We start from the raw sequence: 25780 nt of genomic DNA on the forward strand, positions 1-25780 counted from the left end.
TCCAAGATCAATATGCAGCTGTAGTGCTTCGACGTCCCTGTGATAAGGTTAGCAATAAACTGAAGTCCAAACTGAACAGAACAGAACTACACTCTCTTCTACCATTGTCTTAAATATATATAATGGTCTCGTTGCAAAAGATAAATTGTCGCTAGTGAACTTTTTTTATTTTATTTTATTTCACCTTTATTTAACCAGGTAGCAAAGATTATAGCAAACACACAGAAACGGAATTGGTGCTCGCTAGCTTTACAAATTCAGCTATTGTTGGAAGCCAGCCAATATGAAACAAACTATTTAAATTACAAAAGGTTGCAGCATGTGTTGTGTAAATGTGTGTGTGTGCAGCTAGGCCAGCCAGCCAGCCAGGTAGAAAAATGGCAGAAAAAAGTAAGAAGACAGACATCAGAGTATTTGTCAGTACACCAAAACGCATAGTAAAAACTCTAGTATCCTAATATCTCAAAGACTAGTTGATAAAATGTTCATGAGAAAGAAGTAAAATGCTAATGGAAATGTTTCACAATGATGTCATTAGGCAGAGCAGGCAACAGATGGCACACAGACAGCAGAGCTGGGGACAGATATGCAGGGACAGATTGGCAGACAGGGAGTCTCAGGTAAGTTTGTTGATTCTTTGTTTGGCAACATTATGAAAGGTTCTCAATTTTTTTGACTTGTAAAATAGGGACATAATTGGAAAATGCCATGGATACCCCCACTCTCAACTTAATCTGGTGACTAAACTAAGATTTGTTTACGGCAATGGTATTGCTGTTGTGATTAATTGTGTAGTTTTGGGTACCGATAGTTCGGAGTACGGCAAACACCTTATTTATTTTCTAGGAGACAGACTGAGTCAGTTAGGGTGGTGAAAGGGAAAGAGCCAGGGAGAGAGACTTCAGAGGACAGTGTCACAGCCACGGCAGGACCAAGTGTCACCCTTGTTGCCAGCAGCACCAGTATAGGGGACAGTGGCACAGCATTGTCCAGTTACCACAGTGATGGCACAAAACCATATCAGCCACACCCACAATTTATAGAACCGCAAACTCTTGCCAACAGAGTGTTGACGTTTCAAGAGAGATGGTTTCGCGATTTCCCCTGGCTACATTATAATCCATCAATAAAAGGAGTGTTGTGTTTTCACTGTAGCCAAGGGTTTTCAAGCCAGCCATCTTTTGGCCAAAGAGTTGATGCTGCCTTCGTTAGTGCAGGATTTAGGAACTGGAGAAAAGGCATTGAAAAATTCACAGCACATCAAAATTGCCAAACCCACCGCCACTTTGTAATTGTAACAGCACACCAGCTAAATCCAATCAGTGTCCAGTTATGTCCAGCGCGTGGGGTAAACAGCAGGATGACGCAAGGCATTGCTTGATGAAAATTGTTAGTTCGGTGCGGCATGTAGTAAGACAGGGACAAGCCTTTAGAGGCCACACGGATGACAGTGGGAATTTATACCAGATTTTGAAACTTAGGGCAGAAGAGGATGATCCCATTTTACTGAAGTGGTTAACAGAGCGTACCACAATGTACACAGGCCCCAAAGCACAGAATGAAATTCTGAACATCATGGCCAATAGTCATTCGAGGCATTGCAGCTGAGATTAGGTCTCTTCCGATTGTACAATTTTCATTAATTGTTGATGGTACTCAAGATGTCTCTGGTGCTGAACAGGAGAATGTCTGTCTGCGTTATGTTGACCATGACCATGTCCCTCACAAGGAGTTTATTGGGCTATACAGGGTGTCGGAGACAACAGGCGAGGGCATTGCGAAAGTGCCAACTGATGTGTTGTTGAGGAAACCCGCAAACATATGCTCGGTTCTTTTGTTCAGTAGTGTGTATAGCAGTGGTTCTCAACCTTTTTGGGGTACTGGAACCCCTGCATATTTTGAGGCAAGGCAGGCAAGGTTTTGAGCGGTCCTCAGGGACCTCCACCCCCTCTATATTATATGTAAACTTACTGGAAACCTTGTGGTACTGACTACATTCATTACACTTTTTTATTTCACGGACTCCTTGCAATTAGTCCATGGACCCCTGTTTGAGAACCCATGGTGTAATTGATAGTTGTTCTTTTGTTTAGTAGTTTTCAGTACACTTACAAATGATTTATTTCATGTTATTTTATTTAAAATTGCGTGCTTTGTGCGACATACTTGTCCATAGCTGCTGTTTGAAGAGTTGAGACACTGACTGAAGGATATTTTGGTTGATTTATTTGGGTTTTTCATTGAAGTAGTTATTTTGCTTTTAGAACTGTACTTATTTTAAGCTTTTTGTTCTTGCAAAGATATTGTAATAGACTCAGGCCAGGTGGACATATTTAATGACTATATAAATGTATCAGAAAAAGTCAAATTAAAAGGTCAATTCAATACGGAGACCAACTTTGTGATGGTTCTCAATGGAGATTCTTTTAGATGTGATCACACCATGTTCATTGTATTTATGAAAACTACACCCATACAGTGTACAGTACCATTGTCACCTACTGACCTTTCTTGATATTGCTGGTTGTAAGTACGAATACCTGCATACATACTGGACTGGTAAGGAGCACTGCTATAACTATTATTAGTAGTAGAATTATAATGATTTAAACATTTGAACAAGTTGGGAAAACCCTTCAGTTAACTACTGTACCTATCAATTATCCAGTTGTAGGAATTATGGTTCCTCAATATACATTTAACAACGTATGCTATGTGTTACAGCACTACTTTTGGTGTCCCCCTCAGGAATTGCTCTTGAGAAAATTTAATGTAATTGTCCCCTCCAAGGTTGATCTCAGATTTTCGCCCCTGATACCACGCATACTAACTTCTACTGAAGTATGGTGCTGTGTGTATCTGAGAGTAGGGCCTAGATTCAACCCGTTGTGCTGCAGATCCACTGTTTAGCGCGTTTGATTTAAAGGCAATGTTCGGATACTGCATTCACGGTAAAACACTTCTGCCACCAGAAGTAAGTCTAGCTCTAGGCCTGATTCAACAATGATTGAAATGAAAAGGTTATTTCCGATTGAGCCGATATATGCTGCGTTTTACCGTGAATGCAGTATCTGAGGGCCTGAGATTTAAATTTCAATCGCGCTAAACAGTGGATCTGCAGCACAACGGGTTGAATCTAGGCCCTACTCTCAGATACACACAGCACCATACATACTACAGTAGAAGTGGGTATGCGTGGTATAGAAGGTATTACGGTAGAAATGGGCGGGCTTAGCATCCATGTGCCGCCGCAGGGTTTGATTGACAGCTTTGATTGTCCCGGAGAGCGCGCTGCGCGGGCAGAGTCTAGGCAGGGGGATCCAACAACCAGCCCTGGAGAAAAATTAACACACAGCAGCGAACGTCTGTTTCAAGATTATTTTATTGCAGTGAGGTGAGTTCTATTCTACACTTTTATGTTTTTCTGTTACATGTTAAAACTACTTATTAGAATAGTACATCGTATTAAACTGTGAGTTAAGAAGTTTTGGGGGATTGTGTGAGTGCTTGCTTATGGAGCTGTGACGCCGGCAGACTGTCTCGGTGAGCTGGCGAGAGGAGAGGAAAAGGGAAAACTGGCTGAGGGGGGGAATCGAAACTTTTAGGGATTTTTTTAAACTTCGTGTCCGAAACTGCGTGGAAAGTTTTAAAAAAACGTGGCCATTAACGTTTTGGTTTTTATATCGCAGTTATATGGGAATGTGATATCGTTTGGATGATTTTGTTTGCGTTGTGGGCCATTTCTGCTGTTTTGCGAAATAATGTTTTTTCGTCTTCGCAGAGACTGACGTTGAAGAAGTGAGTGCGTAACAGGCTAAAACTCTCTTCGTTTCTCTTTCTTTCTCTGTTCTTTACACAACAATCTTCAGGCCCAGTTGTCTCTGTTTAAAAACACTGTTTTAATTGATCAAAGCGAAGTATGTCTGTTTTACTTCAAGAAAAAAATAATTGGATTGCAAGATGCTGATGTGACGTTTTGGCAGGGGTTATGAAATAGTGAAATGGAGGGACACAATGTAGCTCTTTATTGCATGAATGATATTACCGATGGTGAATTGTTATTGTACGATCACAACGCACTTTTCCTAGACTGTGTGTAGTTTGTAGCGGATTGAAGAGAGGATACTGTGTCAGAAGAGGAGAGGGGTCTCAACTCCAGCATAGCCTGGCATTCCAGTAAGCCTGCCTGTCTGCTCTCTCTCTCTCTCTCTCTCTCTCTCTCTCTCTCTGCAGACGTGGACGTCCAATGCAGTTATTTCATGTGCTTAATGATTTTGTTTCCAAACGACAGGCCTATTGTTGTCAGACTTTTTGAAATCGATGCTTCACTTTATTATTTAGAAAACGTTTTTCATTTTTCGCCGATGAGTTGATACCCTTAGTTGAAAGGAAACTTAGTTTTAAATAGGCTACAAGCTAACTTCATTTTAGGCTATTATGGGATATGCTTGTCATTATCCCAAGGGTGTTGTGTCACCGTTATATAGCCGGTATAACGTTATGTCGTTCTGATAATACTGCCATTTCGTTGAGTTATATAGCCGGTATAACGTTATGTCGTTCTGATAATACTGCCATTTCGTTGAGTTGCGAACGCTGGATCTAGAGGCTAAATTGGAGAAAAATAACACAAGTAACAAACACGCACATACGCGCACACACACACACCATCGTACAGAAAATATGAGAAATCCGATCCCAAATAGATGACGTCAGATGACATTCCTTTGCTGTAAGGCTGATGTGGCCTTCTGTGTGCTGTGAGTGTGATTTTATCCTGGAATAGGGACGTCTCAGACTCTCTCTCGGGAAAAATCCGTGTCTGTGATTTGCAGTGAATCTGACTTCTACAGTTATAGATTACGTTTGGAAGAGTTTTACATCTTTGGAAGAACTCCTGTGTTTGTGACCCATAAAATCCTAATATGTAGCCTGTCAGCTATATAATTATAATGATTTAATGATTTAATTTTTGTGTTGAGGTATTGGCATATGGTTGTCAGGTGTTGTATCAACTGTTCTATCGTGTGTGTGTGTGTGTGTGTCTGTGTGTGTGTGTGTGTGTGTGTGTGTGTGTGTGTGTGTGTGTGTGTGTGTGTGTGTGTGTGTGTGTGTGTGTGCAGATTTCAGCAGCAGTCTATCCTCCCATGAGGTGTTGCTTATCAGGAACATCCTTACAATAACATAACAATAACAACAGTAACATGATAGGAATCCACACTAGAATAACATCAGTAACAATAACAAAACTGTAACTTTCCTATTGCCATCATGACTAGAAGGTGATTGTCCTGGAGGTGTTTTGGCGCTAGCATGGCTGGATAGGGGTTTTCGTTCCTAAACTGGCTACAGGTGTGTATGTGTGTGTGGGGGACACTACAGACTTTAGGCCTGTCTCTGTCAGAGCCTTGCAGGCCACCATAGGACCGTGTGGGCGGTCTGGTCTTGTCAGCTGGCAGCAGCTTCCTGCTTCCTGTGGCTGAGACTTCTCATTGGTCACACTGGGAGAAGCATTCTTTTCCACTGAGGTCATGTGGTTAGCATCTGGAATGGACAGGAGAGAGATGTCCTCAAAAAGGTCTGGAACCTAGAGATGCAACACATGGGTACTTCCTGAAACAGACTGAACAGGATCCAAGTCTGACTTGGATGTATTTGTTCAGTGGAATAATGACACATTTTTGAATTAATCTTGAATTAATTTTACACACACACACACACACACACACACACACACACACACACACACACACACACACACACACACACACACACACACACACACACACACACACACACACACACACACACACACACACACACACAGGATAACTACCAGGGGTTAACCAGCTGATGAAGTATGACTTTAATGTATTTAAGTTAAATAAATATACCTCTTGGTTAAAGTGGCATTTTAAAGGTTTACTTATCCAAGGTAGGGCTGGGCGATATGGCCAAAATATCATGTCATGGTATTTTTCAAATGTTTAACAGTATGACGGTTTTTGACAGTATTTTATGTTTTTTTGATTAATAAAACTGCTAAATTTGCTTTATGAGTAGTACGTGACCCTAGGATGGCAACACATATATTCTAAATGATTTCAATGGGTCTTTCTCCATTCAGGTTGTTTTACTGTTCAATTCAACATCAACCTAAAATAATTTCCTGCATTTCCATCAATTTCTGGATTAATTTGAGATCACTTCCACACTGCCACGATATGGGCAAAAATACTAGGCCTTATTTTTAACCAAATGTTGCAATTGCGATTTAGATCAAAAAACTTGGGTGGACTTTTGGAATCGTGGAAATAGAATGTTTACTATAATTCAATAGTTAGAATATAAATAATAGTGGGGACTTTGAATACAGTGCTGTTTGACATGACAACAAATTAAAATGCCATGGACGAGCTATTGTGACAGGGTAGGAACCATAGTGATGTTCAGTGTTTCCAAGGGGACCCTATAATCTTTGGCTACATTACATCTTTATTCATATAGCCAACATATTAATGGTTCCCCTATTCCTCATTGATTTAGAAGACACTGTTGCACAAACAACATGCTAATTTAAGGCTCCACCAGTACTGATGTCAGGCTGTATTAGCTAGCTACGTTTGCTCTGACTCAGTAGTTTTATTAGAAAAGCCAAATGACATTTATTCCTGATTATTATTTGACCATGCTTGTCACTTATGAACATTTTGAACATCTTGGCCATGTTCTGTTATAATCTCCACCCGGCACAGCCAGAAGAGGACTGGCCACCCCTCATAGCCTGGTTCCTCTCTAGGTTTCTTCCTAGGTTTTGGCCTTTTTAGGGAGTTTTTCCTAGCCACCGTGCTTCTACACCTGCATTGCTACCCCTGTTTGGGGTTTTAGGCTGGGTTTCTGTACAGCACTTCGAGATATTAGCTGATGTACGAAGGGCTATATAAAATAAACTTGATAAAACTTGATGATTAGCTAGCCAGCTAACTAGCGATTAGCATTAGTGGCTAACACGTTTTAGCTTAACTTGTTGAGAAAATACAAACTAGCTGTTTGCAGATGTAAGAAACACAAACTGATATTGTAATTATAGACCTCTTGTGGATTTATATTAAGATCAGTGGAAACAACGTTGTTACATGTGTTGCATTGACCATGCAGACTGAACGAAAGTGTCTTGTGTTCAAGCAACAACAAATGTTCTCCTTGAGTAACAGGGTGGGACTAGGTCTGGGTGGAAAGCAGCATGGAGAGAGAGAGAGCGGAGAGGGATGACTCAAGTAGTGGAGTAAACTATAAAAATGGACGTTATACACGGCGTATCACATTTAACAAACCGACCATTAAAATACCGTTATGAAGGTAAAGTACAACCCCAAACCGGTCCGTGCATAAATACCGGTATATAGTAAAATACGGTATACCGCCCAGCCGACTTTGTGTCAGGAGTGTGTGTGTGTGTGTTCAGGGAGACTGTGTTAGGTTCAGTGTGTGTGTTGAAGGATAATTGTCTTGACATTCTCAGAACCCCAGACCAAGCTGATAGCCAATGATGTCCCAGCCTCCACTGCCCGCCACTGTGCTGAGTGGTTCTCCTCCCTATTTTGTCCCCATTGACCGAACAACAGAGCATTCACAGCAAGGTTCCATCTGATTCACAGACAGAGGCCTTCTCTTTATCTTCTTTCATTTCCTCCACACACACACACACACACACACACACACACACACACACACACACACACACACACACACACACACACACACACACACACACACACACACACACACACACACACACACACACACACACACTCTGAAGACTAGATCGTTGTTGAAGGATCCCAGCGCTTATGTTGACTTGGCACAGACCTGTAATATTTACCCTCCTCTTTCTCTTTCTCCTTTTCTTTCTATTTCTCCCTCTCTCTTTTCACCTCCCCCTCCCCACCTCTCTCCTCCTCCCCTTCCCCAAGTCTCTCCTCCTCCCTCTTTTCCCCCCTATTTCCCCTCCCATCTCTCCTTTTCTCCTCTTGGTGATTTCCTGTATTGTTGACAGTTGATTTAGACAGAGATAAAAGAAGTCTTTCAACCCCTCCTTTCAAACCCTCCCTCTCCCCCTCTCCTTTCCTCCCTCTTTCTCTTGTCCCCTGTGTCCTCCTTGGGGATGCAGGGCTCTATGTCTCTCTCAGACCATGAAGAGAACTCTACCGTATCCTATGGCTGGCACTGTAGACGTTGGGACTAGCTAGCAGTGTTAGCTTCTCCTAGCATTGCAGCTAACATCCTCCTGCATTATTGTAATGATTTTCATTGCTGACAGTGTTAGCTTTTCCTAGCGTAGCTATGTTATTAATATGTCCCTCATGGCTAGCAACATTAGCTTCTCCTAGCCTAGCCGCTAACGGCGGAAGGTAAACGTGTGTTTGTCTCGTTGGTCTTAGTGACTGAGCATGCCTACATTAGTACACACATACACACACACACATCTGTGACATAACTCACATTTTCGTGCCTGCATTAGCATGCTAGGCGTGTTAGCATGGCTATGGAAAGTTCCATCTGCTCTTAATGGATGTTTTATGCAGGTGTGTGTTTCACAGATGTGTATGTGTGTGTTTGTGTGTGTCAGTATCCTGTTAAATCTTCTTCAAAAGTAAATATAAATTGATGCTAAATTGCTGCAATAACTCAATACATCGTTATAATGATAGGGTAGAAACATTAGCATCAACCAGGCCATGCCACACCCCCTCCTCCCCTACTTACATACCTCTGTCATTTCCACCTCTCCTCTCTCTTCCCCCTTTCCCATTTTCTTTTTCTATGCCCCTCCTTGCCCCCAAGCAGGACCCCCCACAAATCATCACACACACACACACACACACACACACACACACACACACACACACACACACACACACACACACACACACACACACACACACACACACACACACACACACACACACACACACACACACACACACACACACACACACACACACACACACCTCCCCCAGCCTGGGGTCACAAGGTCAAATTCCTCTTCCTCAATCAGGCCTCAGGATTTGTATGTGTAGCCTATACATAGGTGTGTGCGTGCCAGTTCCATTCCCACTTCACTGCAATGTCCTCTCCACTCTTTGGGACTAATTCCATATTATTCTAACGGATTAACTCTCGGCCCTTCCTTTGTCTCACATACATGCACGCTCACACACCCACACTAAGGGAGACCAGGCATTCTGAGGATATATTCCAACACACAGTGGAATGTGTATCCTGAGAGGAATGCGCATACTTTTCCATTGTGATCTCTCTCTCTCTCTCTCTCTCTCAGTTTCAGTCTTTTACGATGACTAAATGTCACACTGTGCGATGTTGCCAAGTTAAAATGTTGATATCAGCCTGGTTAGATTGTACAATTTGCTTCAGTTGTGTTGTCACATTCTGTCGTTGGCTTGCGAGGCTACATCAGCCGACGCAGACTACGTCAACTGTAACGGTGCATTTGATCCACGCATGTTCGGAAAAAACGTACAAATATACATCTAGAAATCATTTTCAAGACGTCCGACCGTCGTTGGGGGCTAATTCGTTTCCTAAGAATTAGCCCGCAACATCCACATTTTGCTGGGACGGCAAAACTGTGGCAGAAGACGGCTAAAATCATACAGTTTGTGCGGGCCTTAAAGGGGAAGTTCACCCAGAAACACTTCTGGGACGGTTATAACGCTTGCCTGACCATTTGTCACCACCCCAGACAGTTTCTAGGTCCATTGCTTGAGTATTTAGATGTAGTTTATAAGCTAATTCCACCCCCGGGATCGTCTGATTCACATCATGGAGGAGGTCGAGCATCAGACCGACGATGCAGAAGAACAGGACCTGTGTGTGTAAACATCAATCCTGGGGTTCTGGAGACGTTTTTCAGAATGCTCTGGATCAACTGGAAGTACTTGCCACACCTGACAGCCCAAATGGGAAGCTCTCTAAAAGTGTAAGTGTTTTGGAAATTGGGATATATTTTATTATTCCCTAAGATGCAAATGAATAGCTAGCTAATGATACCCAACTGTATTTTCTAGTAACCTGCCTACACTCCATAATGTAACTGTGACTGGCTACTGTAGTCTCCCCTTGAAGTTAGATCAACTAGGTAAACTGTGTCTAGAATGAGAGGATGTGCCACGTGAATAGAATGCATGGGATGCCCACTTCACAATATGGTCTAAATAATCAATATTGTATATTACCAAACACTATAAGAAGTATAAAGTCAATAGTGTTAGTGAACAAAATGCAGTGGTGTAAATTACTTAAGTAAAAATATTTTAAAGTACTATTTAAGTCATTTTTTGGGGTATCTGTACTTTACTATTTATATTTTGGACAACTTTTACTTTTACTTCACTACATTCCTAAATAAAATAATGTACTTTCTACTCCATAAATTTTCCCTGTCGCCCAAAAGTATTTGTAACATTTTAAATGCTGCCTCTGATCTGGTGGACTCACTAAACACATGCTTTGTCTGTAAATTATGTCTGAGAGGTGTGCACGAAAATGGTGCCATCTGGGTTGCTTAATATAAGGAATTTGAAATGATTTCTATTTTTACCTTTGATACCTAAGTATATTTTAGCAATTACATTTACCTTTGATACTTAAAAGTAAATAAAACCAAATACTTTTAGACCTTTACTCAAGTAGTATTTTACTGGGTGATGTTCACTTTTACTTGAGTAATTTTCAATTAAGATATCTTTACTTTTACTTAAGTATGACCATTTTTCCACCACAGGTTTTTTATGCTGCAATTGCCAGTCTAGCGTTTACACCACTAATATATTGACTAGCCTGTAAACCCACATACTAAAGAGGAAGACAAACAGCCTCACCTTTTCAACAATGACTTGGCCATACAGACTTCAAGTCTATAAGGCAAGAGAGCTGTCAATCATTTTGTGCCATCATCAATATGGCTTTGAAATGAACAAGCCTAATGACCCCCAAGCCCATTGTTATATTTGATGTTGTATAGGCCTAGACTTATTTGTTCTTTTGATTGTTGTATATAACATTGTGATTTCGTTATTTTCTCTGTAGTTTTGACAATACAAATTGCTTTCCTACTGGATCACTTTGGAGTGGATGCTGAGGGGAGAACGTCTCGGTCGAGGCCAATCCTGGGGACTCCAAGCCTGTGTGGTCGCGGCAATTCCATCTAAATGCCCTGACCCCAAGCTACGTTGGATTCCAGGAAGTAGAGGAGGCTCACGACATAGTATACAAATAAATGTGTCAAAGAAATAACATTGTATTCCAAATTTTTTAAATAAAGACTTTAAACACATAATAAGCTATAAAGATATTGTAAAACATATAATTAAGCAATAAGGAACGTGGGGATGTGGTATATGGCCAATATACTACGGCTAAGGGCTGTTCTTATGCGAGATGCAACGCGGAGTGCCCGGATACAGCCCTTAGCCGTGGTATATTGTCCATATATCACAAACCCCTGAGGTGCTTTATTGCTATTATAAACTGGCTACCAACGTAATTAGAGCAGTAGAAATAAATGTTTGGTCATACCGTGCTATACGTTCTGATATACCACGGCTTTCAGCCAATCAGCATTCAGGGCTCGAACCACCCAGTTTATATAACACAACAATTACTGTCACTCAGCATTAGTTATGCTCTGTTCGTAAGCAAGCTACCATGGACAGTGGTGTAGAGACAGTAACAGGTGGGAGAAGTCCTGTTTCTCCACAATCGACTCATGCAGGCTGTTCTAGATCAACACATACCAATATTGTTAGAGCCACTTGTGTGCAGCAGTTAGGATACAAACAATCCTGAGAAATATTGACTGGCCTGGCTTCCCAAAGCCTGGACCCTGGGACAACTGTACCTGGTGACTGACTGCCAACAACATGTCTTGGTCTTGGGTGTGGAAGCCTTCTACAAACGAGGACAACATACCATGGTCATTGTAAAACGTATGAAAAGCAATATTCTTTCTACTGTTCATATTCTTCAAATCATTCTATCCAACTCAGCTTGTCTCTGCCACATCCCCAAATGCCACCCCAGTCCCTCTCTCACCAGACTGTAGTGCATCTTGCTGGATGTCCGGCTAAGGGTGTGTGTGTGTGTGTGTGTGTGTGTGAGAAAGACGGTTTTGCTCCACAATGTACTCTGCTTGGCTGCAGATGCCCTGACGGTAGCTTCTAGGGAAATGGTTTTGCTTCAGAGCTTCATTTGTGGGGGGCACATGGGCATTCAGATTTAACCTGAGGGAAACAAATATAAACAGATATATGCTTTTATCTAGAGGTGTCTGATACCCTGTCAGATACCTGTGTGTGTGTGTGTGTGTGTGTGTGTGTGTGTGTGTGTGTGTGTGTGTGTGTGTGTGTGTGTGTGTGTGTGTGTGTGTGTGTGTGTGTGTGTGTGTGTGTGTGTGTGTGTGTGTGTGTGTGTGTGTGTGTGTGTGTGTGTGTGAGAGAGAGAGAGAGACGGTCTTGTTCCAGTGAAGCATTGTCAGTTACAGTCGTATGAAAAAGTTTGGGCACCCCTGACAATTTCCATGTTTTCCCTTTATAAATAATTGGGTGTTTGGATCAGCAATTTCATTTTGATCTATCAAATAACTGATGGACACAGTAATATTTCAGTAGTGAAATTAGGTTTATTGGATTAACAGAAAATGTGCAATATGCATCAAAACAAAATTAGACAGGTGCATAAATTTGGGCACCCCAATAAAAAAAATCACATCAATATTTGTTACAGCCTCCTTTTGCTAAAATAACAGCCTCTAGATGCTTCCCATAGCCTCGAGTGTCTGGATTCTGGATGAAGGTATTTCGGAACATTCCTCCTTACAAAACATCTCCAGTTCAGTTAGGTTTGATGGTTGCCGAGCATGCACAGCCCGCTTCAAATCATCCCACAGATTCTCAATGATATTCAGGTCTGGAGACTGGGATGGCCATTCCAGAACATTGTACTTGTTCCTCTGCATAAATGCCCGGGTAGATTTTGAGCAGTGTTTTGGGTCGTTGTCTTGTTGAAATATCCAGCGCCGGCGTAACTTCAACTTTGTGACTGATTCTTCAACGTTATTCCCAAGAATCTGCTGATATTGAGTGGAATCCATGCGACCCTCAACTTTAATAAGATTCCCAGTACCGGCACTGGCCACACAGCCCCACAGCATGATGGAACCCCCACCAAATTTGACTGTGGGTAGCAAGTGTTTTTCTTGGAACGCTGTGTTCTTTTGCCGCCATGCATAACGTCCCTTGTTATGACCAAATAACTCAATCTTTGTTTCATCAGTCCACAGCACCTTATTCCAAAATGAAGCTGGCTTGTCCAAATGTGCGTTTGCATACCTCAAGCGACTCTGTTTGTGGCGTGTGCAGAAAAGGCTTCTTCTGCATCACTCTCCCAAACAGCTTCTCCTTGTGCAAAGTGCGCTGAATTGTTGAACGATGCACAGTGACACCATCTGCAGCAAGATGATGTTGTAGGTCTTTGGAGGTGGTCTGTGGGCTGTTTTTGACCGTTCTCACCATCCTTCGCCTTTGCCTCTCCGATATTTTACTTGGCCTGCCACTTCTGGCCTTAACAAGAACTGTGCCTGTGGTCTTCCATTTCCTCACTATGTTCCTCACAGTGGACACTGACAGCTTAAATCTCTGCGATAGCTTTTTGTAGCCTTCCTCTAAACCATAATGTTGAACAATCTTTGTTTTCAGGTCATTTGAGAGTTGTTTTGAGGCCCCCCATGTTGCCACTCTTCAGAGGAGAGTCAAAGAGAACAACAACTTGCAATTGGCCACCTTAAATACCCTTTCTCGTGATTGGATGCACTTGTCTATGAAGTTCAAGGCTGAATGAGCTCACCAAACCAATTGTGTGTTCCAATTAATCAGTGCTAAGTAGTTACAGGTATTCAAATCAACAGAATGACAAGGGTGCCCACATTTTTGCATAGCCTATTTTTCACATCTGATTTAATTTCATACAACTTAATATTGATACACTAAACATCTTTGTCTGGACAATACCCCAGTACTCAGCTTTTATTAGAAAATGAATGGCATGCCACTGTGATCATTTTCTGTGACGACAGAGTAAATTGATATGCTGCCTCAGAAGGGTGCCCAAACTTTTTCACACGACTGTGGAGTGTGGACCTAGTGTGGAGTAACAGTACAGTCTACTGTCTACCTAGTGTGGAGTAACAGTACAGTCTACTGTCTACCTAGTGTGGAGTAACAGTACAGTCTACTGTCTACCTAGTGTGGAGTAACGGTACAGTCTACTGTCTACCTAGTGTGGAGTAACAGTACAGTCTACTGTCTACCTAGTGTGGAGTAACGGTACAGTCTACTGTCTACCTAGTGTGGAGTAACAGTACAGTCTACTGTCTACCTAGTGTGGAGTAACAGTACAGTCTACTGTCTACCTAGTGTGGAGTAACAGTACAGTCTACTGTCTACCTAGTGTGGAGTAACGGTACAGTCTACTGTCTACCTACTGTGGAGTAACAGTATCATCTACTGTCTACCTAGTGTGGAGTAACGGTACAGTCTACTGTATACCTAGTGTGGAGTAACGGTACAGTCTACTGTCTACCTAGTGTGGAGTAACAGTACAGTCTACTGTCTACCTAGTGTGGAGTAACAGTACAGTCTACTGTCTACCTAGTGTGGAGTAACGGTACAGTCTACTGTCTACCTAGTGTGGAGTAACGGTACAGTCTACTGTCTACCTAGTGTGGAGTAACGGTACAGTCTACTGTCTACCTAGTGTGGAGTAACAGTACAGTCTACTGTCTACCTAGTGTGGAGTAACAGTACAGTCTACTGTCTACCTAGTGTGGAGTAACGGTACAGTCTACTGTCTACCTAGTGTGGAGTAACAGTACAGTCTACTGTCTACCTAGTGTGGAGTAACGGTACAGTCTACTGTCTACCTAGTGTGGAGTAACAGTACAGTCTACTGTCTACCTAGTGTGGAGTAACAGTACAGTCTACTGTCTACCTAGTGTGGAGTAACAGTACAGTCTACTGTCTACCTAGTGTGGAGTAACGGTACAGTCTACTGTCTACCTAGTGTGGAGTAACAGTACAGTCTACTGTCTACCTAGTGTGGAGTAACGGTACAGTCTACTGTCTACCTAGTGTGGAGTAACAGTATGGAAAAGGGAATTGTTATCAGTATTGTATAAGTAACATAATGGAAAATGGAATTGTTATCAGTATTGTATAAGTAACATAATGGAAAATGGAATTGTTATCAGTATTGTTTAAGTAACATAATGGAAAATGGAATTGTTATCAGTATTGTTTAAGTAACGTAATGGAAAAGGGAATTGTTATCAGAATTGTTTAAGTAACGTAATGGAAAAGGGAATTGTTATCAGTATTGTTTAAGTAACGTAATGGAAAAGGGAATTGTTATCAGTATTGTTTAAGTAACGGAATGGAAAAGGGAATTGTTATCAGTATTGTTTAAGTAACGGAATGGAAAAGGGAATTGTTATCAGTATTGTTTAAGTAACGGAATGGAAAAGGGAATTGTTATCAGTATTGTTTAAGTAACGGAATGGAAAGGGGAATTGCATCACAAAGCCACATAAAAACCAAACAGTCAGTAGGACAGGATGACATTACCGTTAGAGTACCAAACAAAATACTTGCGAATTACAAACAAATAGAGTACTAAATGACGTGTAGTGACTAACGTTAGCAACAGGTGTTAGCCACCTAACTAGCTAGCTAGCATCCTAACTTACCTGGAATGGCTGGAGCTTTGTCCCCCATGGAAAGACAGTGGGAACAGAAGACTGTTTCAAACAGTCCCCATTGTAGTCAGTATCCACAAAATGATCACTGCACACTGATAACCGCAACTGGTGAATGACTTCAGGTGCTGTATCAACACCATACTCAGACTGTTGGACGGCCTGTAGCCATGCCTGACAGAAATCTCTTTTGCTTTCACGGGCAGGAAAGAAGTGAAAATGTGCTGTTTGTCTGATCTGACAGGGGAATTATTGCACCTCATTTTGGCCAGACAGGTTTCCCCGTTCGTCTGTGCCAATACTACTACCACAGATAGAACAACGGGTTAGTTAGAACCATCTCTGCCACTACTACTAGCTAACACCTCTTTGTTTACTTACTGTTGTCCTGACTTCCTTTCTCGAAGACCAATAGTGAGAGGCTCCTTCGTCCTGCCTCCTGTAATTATCCGTCTTACAACCAGGAAGGAGAGTCTCAACCGGGTGTCAGGCGATATAGAAAACCTTGCGCCAGCACCAAGCAGGTCGTTGCTGTGTTTGACCTGTTACATCAAAAATACATTTATTTGGCAAATCAGTATCAAGTCATCAATCACTGCTTATATAATGAGAAATACCCATTTAAAAAAAGAAGCATTTTCGGTGATTTCGGGAAATGTAGCATTTTTATGTAAAAATACAGAAATCTAAATACGTAAACATTGGACCTAAAAACGGCCTGGGTTGATGAAAAATAGCCAGGCAAGTTTTATAAAGGGCCCAGAGGTGTTTTGGGGTGAACTTCCCCTTTAACCCTCAGGGTTTAGAGTGGAGAGAGAAGCTGTGGTGGGGTACAGTGTATGTCTAAGCCAGGATAGGGGCTGGGTATGTGTGTGTTGGGGGGGTGGGGGCTGGGGTTTGTTGTCTGTATTTGAGGGCTTGAGCTGCCATTGCATAGGTCAAGGTGTCTGTGTCTGCCTGTCTGTCTGTGTCTGCATGTCTGTGTCTGCATGTCTGTGTCTGCAGGTCTGTGTCTGCATGTCTGTGTCTGCAGGTCTGTGTCTGCCTGTCTGTGTCTGCATGTCTGTGTCTGCCTGTCTGTGTCTGCCTGTCTGTCTGCATGTCTGTGTCTGCATGTCTGTGTCTGCATGTCTGTGTCTGCCTGTCTGTGTCTGCCTGTCTGTGTCTGTGTCTGCATGTCTGTGTCTGCCTGTCTGTCTGCATGTCTGTGTCTGCCTGTCTGTGTCTGCCTGTCTGTGTCTGCATGTCTGTGTCTGCATGTCTGTGTGTGTGTTTTGCTTCTGACGAGGAGGAAGTAGCAGTGTTTGCTTAAACTAAGCACGCTCAACCATGTGGGATGATTTAGCGGGAACAACTCCACCCCAACCCCCTCCCCCCTGCTCTCTCCCTCTCCTAATCTCCCTCTCTCTTTCCATTTTTCTCTCTCTTCTTTTCTCTCTCTGTCCCTTCCTCTTTCACTCCCTGATGATAAGAAAGGGGGAGGAAAGGAAAAGGGAGAGAGGGGAAGAGAGGACAGAAAAGAGAGAATAATGTTTTGGAGGTGAGTGGGGAAGACGGAGGGTAAGGTGGAGGGAGGGAGGGATGCAAGGATGGAAGGAGCGAGGGAAGGAGGGTGGGAGATGTGAACAGAGCAACGTTTTTGTTCCCTGTTTGCCAGCAAAGAGGGCGAGGCTTGGCAACGCAAGCTAGCTTAGACATCATGCTAACCTTGACCTCTAACCCCAACCCTTAGCCCCTGACCCTAACTGTTTGTCAGTCCCCTTATAATCATTGACCCCACATCATTACAAATATATGTCATTAAATCATGTCGAGGTTCCGTCTGCTGTGTTGTGGTGTTGTGGTGTGGTGCTGTGTTGTGTATGTGCACTTGGACTAAGTGCATTTTCATATGATGGATTGTGCATGAGCCTGTGGCCTGTGTGTGTTTTATATTCACCCCTGGTCTCAGTAAGGGTAGGTCTGTCTGAGCTCCTGAGATCCAGGGTGTAAGGGGGGCTCACATAGAGCTCTCCCCAGGATCAGTGCCTCAATTTGGGCTACATATGGCTCTGGCTGAGCCTCTGGCTCTAGAGCTGTGGGATTGGAAGAGGAATGAAGAGCTAGAGGAGAAGGAAAATAAGATGAGGACGGGGATGAAAAGGAAAAGGCCTGGGTGTGTGGCTGAACACATCAACACAAGGCGTTTTGGGAAGGAGAGATCTGATTGGTCGAACCTGTATACATTAAAACCAGTAGATAGTTATAGCTCTGATGTCATCCTGTGGAAAACTCCCGATGGCGCATGAAGCCGGAACTATTTGAATTTGCAGTGTGCCATTATTGATGAATGGGACTGAATGGCACCAAAAAATCTCTAAGGATCATGATGAAAGTGGTTGTAACTAGCAAAGGATCATGGTCGATGTAGTCGTTTTCATCCTACATGAGAGAGTCGTCCCAGTGCTGCTGGGTGCACGTGCAAAGAGCGTGCATGAGGGCGCGAGCCGTGATTGGTCAGTGTCAGCACCTGGTCCTGTGTGAGGACAGATGTAGCAGTCAGCATGGATCACTACTTAATTAAATATCTCCATGGTAGTGAAGTTTAAAATAATTCACAGTGGGGATTGGACTTGGTCATAATAAACACATTTTAGAGGCCAAAACAGGCGTCGGGGAAAAAAATAGTTTGGCCGTCCTGGCGATCGTAATTTACATAGGCTTTCTAAGGCAGACCGGCGCTTTTGGCGCTGCTGGTTTGCTACGTGGTAGCCGACCAGAAGAGCTCGTGACTTCCCGCTCCAGACCGGACACTGGGGACCTGGTCATACCTAGTTAGTTCATACGACAATGTGATAGTAGTTTGTGGTTCTTTTATGCATGTTGTGTGTGTTTGCACGCTGTAGTCTCCTGCAATGTTTTGATGCAGGAACGGAGTGGCGCTGTAGCTGCAAATTCTCTCTCTCGTTCTCTCCCTGGGCTGGCCTTAGCGTTAGCAGCTACGTGGCAGTAGCTGTGTGTGGCTGGGCAGGGGGCCAGGAGGCCAGGAGGCAGTAAACCCACAGCAGAGGTCCTGACGGCCCAGCCACACACACACACACACACACACACACACACACACACACACACACACACACACACACACACACACACACACACACACACACACACACACACACACACACACACACACACACACACACACACACACACACACACACACACAGCCAGCCAGCTGCAAGAGGAGCAGGAGGAGGAGGAGGTGGGAGGGAGTGCTCACTGGAAGACACACATCTGCTCAGCCTATGGACTAATAATATAATGCTAACACTGCTGCATGTTTATGCTAGTATGTGTGTGTAATGAAAATGGTTAGACTTAGGCTAATACAGTCTTGTGGCACACATGGTTCCAAACCCAGTAGGTCACTCTCCTCCCTTCTCCTCGTCTCTCCCGTGTGTGAGGGAGTTGTCCTTGTCTGGCGGTGTGTGTTATATAACTCCGTCTGGCCATGGGAATACACTGCTGTTTCACTTCTCTTCCTCCTCGTTCTAACTCTGTCACAGCCTATCAGAGAGCAGAGGCCTATTTCAGCCAATCAAACGCCTAGTGTCAGAGTTGTCGCTTTGCTCTGTGTTTGTTTCAGAGAAGGAGTCAAAGTAGAGAGAGGAGAGAAGGAGAGAGGAGTGGAGATAGGAGAGAGACAACCCAGAGAGATTAACAAGAGAGGGAGGGAGAGAGATGTCGGAGAGACAGTGAGAGGAGAGAAAAAAAGAATAGATAATGAAAGAGAAGGAAATAGGAGTCAAGGAAATAGGTGAGATGGAAAGAGGAGTGAAGGGAATAGGAGAGATGGAAAGAGGAGTGAAGGAAAAAGGTGAGATGGAAAGAGGAGTGAAGGAAATAGGAGAGATGTAAAGAGGAGTAAAGGAAATAGGAGAGATGATAGAAAGAAAAGGAGAGAGAGAAATGCTGATCCTGTCGTTTCCTGGGCCAGGTACTGACATGTCTGAAGTCAGCGCCCTCTGAACCACACACACATACACACTCACCCCGTCTACTGAATCATCTACAGAATGACTGGTATTCACAGGGAGAAGGAGAGAGAGAGAGAGCCTGGTTCCTCTCTAGGTTTTTTCCTAGGTTCCTGCCTTCTATGGAGATTTAGCTGGATTTCGTCAACCTCGTAACATGTAACAGTCTGTCTGGTCTAGGGCTGGGTGGAATACCGTATTTGACTGTATACCGGTATTGATGTACAGACCGGTTTGCGTTTTTTACTTTACCCTCTGCAACGGTATTTCAATGTTTGGTTTGTTACATGTGATACACCACTGCGGCGTTTGTAATGTCTGTTTTTAGAGTTCACTCTGCTACTTGAGTCGTTTCTCTGCCTAGGCATCAGCGGTATACCGTATATACAGTATAATGTATACCGGGCTATTTGGAAATAGCCACGGATGGTTTTTCAAAACTGTTGAAAGTTTGACTTTTTTTTTTTATACATTTGAATATTTGTAGCTACTTTTTAAGTAAATACCTGCAGTCAACTTGTGCAATATGTTAGGAGATAAAGAACATGGGAGTTCTTCATTTCACCTGTCACATCATTTTTCATAATGAAGCTTACCGGTAGTCCCCAGTCACGTGGAGTTTGTTTACAAGCACACAACCACCAGAGACCAGAGCCTTGTGAGTCACTCACTGTTGTGCAGCGAGAACCAGGTGATCTAGTCACCGTATGGAATTCACAACTAAATCTAGACATCTTCTAACTGATAAGTTAACTGTCTAAAATGTGCCAAATGCTCTGCAGTTGTGCATTTGGTTTGCTAATTTAGTATCTAGCTAAGTGGTTAGCTTCTGCTAAAAGCGTTGGAAGGTAGCAGCAGAGAATCCCCCTGCTGGATGAAGAGACTCGCTGTCTAATATTGGTTATCTGGGTACAGCAACGTGTGAGTAGCATTTTTTATTACGAGAAAAACTTTTTGAGCTGGGATGTCTGTACTGAAAATAGTTTAGGACATAGACCACACAAAAGGTTCGCAGTGCTTGTTAGCATTGATTACAAAGGCTCAGTGGGGTTTGAAAATGTCTCCCCTTGTGTTCAGTGACGGTATTACTGAATATCCCGGTATGGCACAGGGTCGGTATGAAGGTATGACAATCTGGATACCTCCCAAGCCTATCTCTCCCTCTCTCACCAAGCCTCATCCCCTGTCACTCTCAAGGAGCGCAGTTGTTGTTGCTCGACCACGCGGTGTTGCCAGTTTAGTGACTTTGTCGCTATATTTAGCGCGTTTTCAGACCCCTCAGGCTGCCTTTGGGAGTTTTGCCACGGATAGTTTCTATAGTTTTGATGACATTTAGCGACTTCGCCCACTAAGTTCTGTCGCAAACTAGAATGGGGGAAGCTGTCCGAGCAACAGAAGTCACCGCAAGGCAGAGAAGCACACGGGGAGGGGGTGAAAACGCTATGTCGGGAACGCAGCTGTGCCACAGCAAGGCAAATTGGTGCTGTGACATCGTCACGCCGACGGCAAATCAAGGAGCCAATAGCGATTCTCACTGAGAAATAGTTGGCAACACTGTGACCGCGAGACCACTTGCCGTTCGCTCTTCAGTCTGCATGGTCAATGTAGCAACAAGATGGTGATGACCACAATGCTGTTTTCCACTTTGCCTCCTAATTTCTGTCCCGTATCATGCAGCCCTACATGGCAGTGTGGAAATGACCTCAAATGACCTGGAAATTAGAAACGGCTGAAAATGTGGAAATTATTTTGGGGTTGAAGTTTGATGAAACAATCAGAGTGGAGAAAGACCCATGGAAATCACTTAGAATGTATGTGTTGCCACCCTATTATTCAAAATCAATACTGTCAAATACCGCCATACCGTAAACAATTAGGAAAATATTATGATATGTAGTACTGTCTGTTTATACAACTTCCTACAGTTGTAATGTGTGTGTGTGCGTGCCTGCGCGCGTGCCCTATTTCCTTCCTCAGGTATCAAGGCTCTCTCAAAAAGCCTACCCCCAAGGCCTCAGCTCTCACAGTGTACATAGAGACCTGTTTAAACGTGTGTGTGGAGGCATTCCACCCCACCCGTGCTGAGTTCCTCTCTGTGGATGACATATCATTACTGCAATTACAGGGCAGAATAACTACAACTACGCACATACCCACACACACACACACAGCCTCTCTCTCTTTCTTGTAGGTATAGAGACAGCATACTCTGTTTTGAGCGAGTATGTACACACACACGCACGCACGCACGCACACACACACTGTACATGTGGCAGAAAGCTGGCAGGCCAGGGAATCCTGGGAGAGTCCCGTTGCCTATAAAGAGCCTCTCTGTCTCTGAGTGTGTGTTCTCCGCAAAGTTTACATTCTTACCCCGTTCTCTCTCCCCTCCCCCTCCTCATATCTCCTCTACCCACTCTCTCACAAAGGTACTCCTATGTGTGTGCGTGTGTGTGTGTGTGTGTGTGTTCTCCTGGTCTGAATACCTTTTGTAGGGGCAGAACAGTTGAATGGGACAGTTCCCCACCATGTGTAGAGTAGTAGTAACCATTACACTGCACAATACACTCTTTCAAGCTGTTTCACCTAAAACCCGCATGACAACTGTCCTCTAGAGGAGGAATGGAAAGGCTGCAAGACGTTTGAAGTCACCTTTGTGTTTAAGTGATGATTTCCTAGCCACCCTGCTTCTACGTCTGCATTGCTTGCTGTTTGGGGTTTTAGGCTGGGTTTCCGTACAGCACTTTGTGACATCTGCTGATAAAATAACTTTACTCTGCTTCATAAATACATTTGATAGATTGATTGATTGTGCGTTTCTCTAGCTATTGATCTGTAGTTGGCTGAAGTGTTGTTGTCATTGATAATGTCTGGAGCCTGGAGTTTACCCTGGGCAGGTCACATGGTGTGAGGGAGGAGAGGAACGTTTCAGTTGCTAGTGTTATGGTCTAGGAAAAACTCCAGGCCCTAGTGATGTCATCTCACCCCGTTTGCTAGCATTTGGCTCCTCTCTCTACTGTAAACACGCACACGTACACGCACACGCACGCCGGAGGAAACAGCTAGCAGTATACATACCTGCATGTAGAGCTCATGTCTCCCTTTTTTCAATCCTTCATTCCTTCTTTCACCTCGCGTAGCACTGCAGTTGTTCCTTCCCCTTCTCTCTCTCTCTCTCTCTCTCTCTCTCTCTCTCTCTCTCTCTCTCTCTCTCTCTCTCTCTCTCGCTCTCTCTCTCTCGCTCTCTCTCTCTCGCTCTCTCGCTCTCTCTCTCTCGCTCGCTCTCTCTCGCTCTCTCAATTCAAGGGGAAACATATGGCATAGGAAACAAGTGAAATGGATAATAAACAAACGTGAATTCAACTATACAAATTAAACAGTAAACATTACACTCACAAAAGTTCTCTCTCCCTCTGTCATGTGGGGGAGACTTGATGTGGGTCAGACAGTCTGTTAGGTGGATGAGAAGCCAGGAGTGACAAGCTGTGGTGTGTGTGTGTGTGTGTGTGTGTGTGTGTGGCATGACTGTGGCATGCTGAGGTCAGGTTCTGAATGACTATGTTCTCTTTATCTGTGGGGAAGTGTGAGTGTATGACACCTTAGTGTCTCGTGTTTAATGTTATATTAGAGAGATGCTCTTACACAGGACTCTCTGTCTAACAGCAGACACACACATATACACACACACACTCCAGACAAGTGGATGATTGTGTTCCTGTGGAATTTTTCAATCAGACTTTTTATCCTCTCTGGTAATCAATACCGTCCCTTATACAGTACACTAGGGAAGGAATGATGTGTGTTTCCGCGTGTGTTTCCGCGTGTGTGGGTTTCCATGTGTGTGTGTGTGTTTCCGTATGTGTGTGTGTTTCCGTGTGTGTGCGTTTCCGTGTGTGTGTGAAACGCTGCGTCAGTATAGGGTCATCAGTTCTGTCTAATTCACCCACATTACTTTTGCAGACAGTGCACCATCTCTCCCTCCATCTCGCCTCCTCTCACTCCCTTTGTGTCTCTCTGTTCCTCTTTCTCTCCTGTGGTGAGGTGTGTGTGTGTTAAGACAGGGCGATATATCCAATGAATTTGAATGTATGTTTTTGTGTATATTCCAAATCGTTTTTATGTCCGCATGTCTCCTTCGCTCCTTCTGTGTGCCTTCCCATTTACACCAGAGATCTGTATATAATGACCAGATGCTCATGTCTCCGCCCTGACAATGGGAGTCGTTGTTCCAAAGTCGAGAAGGCAGGCGATAAGCTTAGGTCCAAAATATGCCCATAGACACGAAATGGGCTTACTTCGGACAGAGTTTGGCGAGAGTGAAACGTCTCGCTTCGCCTCTTCCTCTTTGTTTACACACAGCAAGCCCCTCCCCTTGCCACTCACAACAACAAAGATGAGAGATGACTTTTTCCTCTCTGACAAGTGGTTTCAACTCGCTCGTATGGACACGGAAACGCACAGAGAAGTTATTTTACTGTGCCAGAGGAGAAGTTCACTTTCTACCGATACCCGTGTTATGTCTCAACTCCTCAAACTGCGTGAAGAGCAGACGCTACTAAACGGGAGTATCAATGAACACTGATTCTGGAAAATGTATCCACAGTTTGTCACCCGCGGCATTGCAGTACCAGGTCCCGCTAGCAGCGTTTTAGCCAAAGAGAAACACTAGTTGTCTAGTCTGTGTTTTATAAATGTGCAAGACGCATTAAGCAACTCGTTCTTATTCTGAGAAGTAAGATGGGCCACTTGATTTCAACATCTGAACAAAGTGGACCGGCTAGCATGCTGGTCAAACAGTTGAGACAGACAGAAGGCTGTGTTCATAACAATTCAACTGTTCTACCTTGTTATCTAGAAAATACATCCAAGTTGGCTAAACTTGAAATATAAAGATTAGCTGGCTACTAACAAACACGTGGGCTTGTACTTGAGAGATTGTTGATGAGACCTGGGTTCCTTTTCTATAACGCCTGTTACAAGAAGTTAGTCGTTAATAGTGACAGTGCATCATGCATGGTTCTTGTAAAAATGTGTAATAGAAGGGGGGCATTTCCATAGACAGACTTGAAAGCCCGTGATTATTGCAGCAAAAAAAGCTGATCAAAATATTTTGATCAAATAATGACATTATTAGTGGTCCTTATGGTTGTGGAACGCTCCCGCCGCGCTGCACCAGCATCGGAACGACACCGGCCTCGGGGACGACCACAGGGACGTGGTGCATCGGAACAACACCGGCCTCGGGGACGACCACAGGGACGTGGTGCATCGGAACGACACCGGCCTCGTGGACGACCACAGGGACGTGGTGCATCGGAACAACACCGGCCTCGTGGACGACCACAGGGACGTGGTGCGGGTCGGTCAGGGCCAGTTGCAGCTGCCGAAGTTGCGACAGCGTCGGACAGGCCATTTCTGCTGTCTCCGTTTAGGGTCGGTTATTCTGTCACGTTGTATAAGGATCGGAGACAGGTGCAGGAATATGTAATAGGGGTTTTTAATACTCCATCCAAAATACAACATGCCATGAAAAGGCACGAGGACGAAGCCCAAATCAAACACATATACAAAAACACAGGGTTGTAACCCAAACAAAAGAGCGAGGTTAAACCTCTAAAGATTACAAGGGACGAGACCCATAATACACGCAGCACGAAAGCCAAAACAACAAAGCACATGTACTCACAAGACCAACGGACATGGGGACAATAACCCACAAGACAATGGTGAACAGAGGGCACATATATACAATTACTAATCATGGTCTGGGGCTCCATGCAAGATCTCACCTCGTGGGGCATCAATGATCATGGGGAAGGTGAGGGATCAGCCCAGAACTACACGGCAGGACCTGGTCAATGACCTGAAGAGAGCTGGGACCACAGTCTCAAAGAAAACCATTAGTAACACACTACGCCGTCATGGATTAAAATCCTGC

The 25780-nt window shown here is 43.8% G+C and overlaps 1 protein-coding gene across 2 annotated transcripts in view; it reads left to right on the forward strand.

Annotated features, from left to right (window-relative positions):
* The first annotated feature begins 3294 nt into the window (after window positions 1-3294).
* The window catches only part of LOC129859779 (fibronectin type III domain-containing protein 3B-like), a 131045-nt gene continuing 108559 nt past the window's right edge, over window positions 3295-25780 (forward strand). Inside the window, exon 1 of one of the 2 annotated variants that reach the window (XM_055929888.1) lies at window positions 3295-3394. The gene's annotated coding sequence lies outside the window, so the exon portion shown is untranslated. Of the gene's footprint in view, window positions 3395-3572; window positions 3799-25780 lie in introns of those variants that run through there. The other variant, XM_055929889.1, reaches the window with a different exon arrangement.

The sequence above is a fragment of the Salvelinus fontinalis genome, chromosome 7 (genome assembly GCF_029448725.1).
Source record: "Salvelinus fontinalis isolate EN_2023a chromosome 7, ASM2944872v1, whole genome shotgun sequence".
Lineage (NCBI taxonomy): Eukaryota > Metazoa > Chordata > Actinopteri > Salmoniformes > Salmonidae > Salvelinus > Salvelinus fontinalis.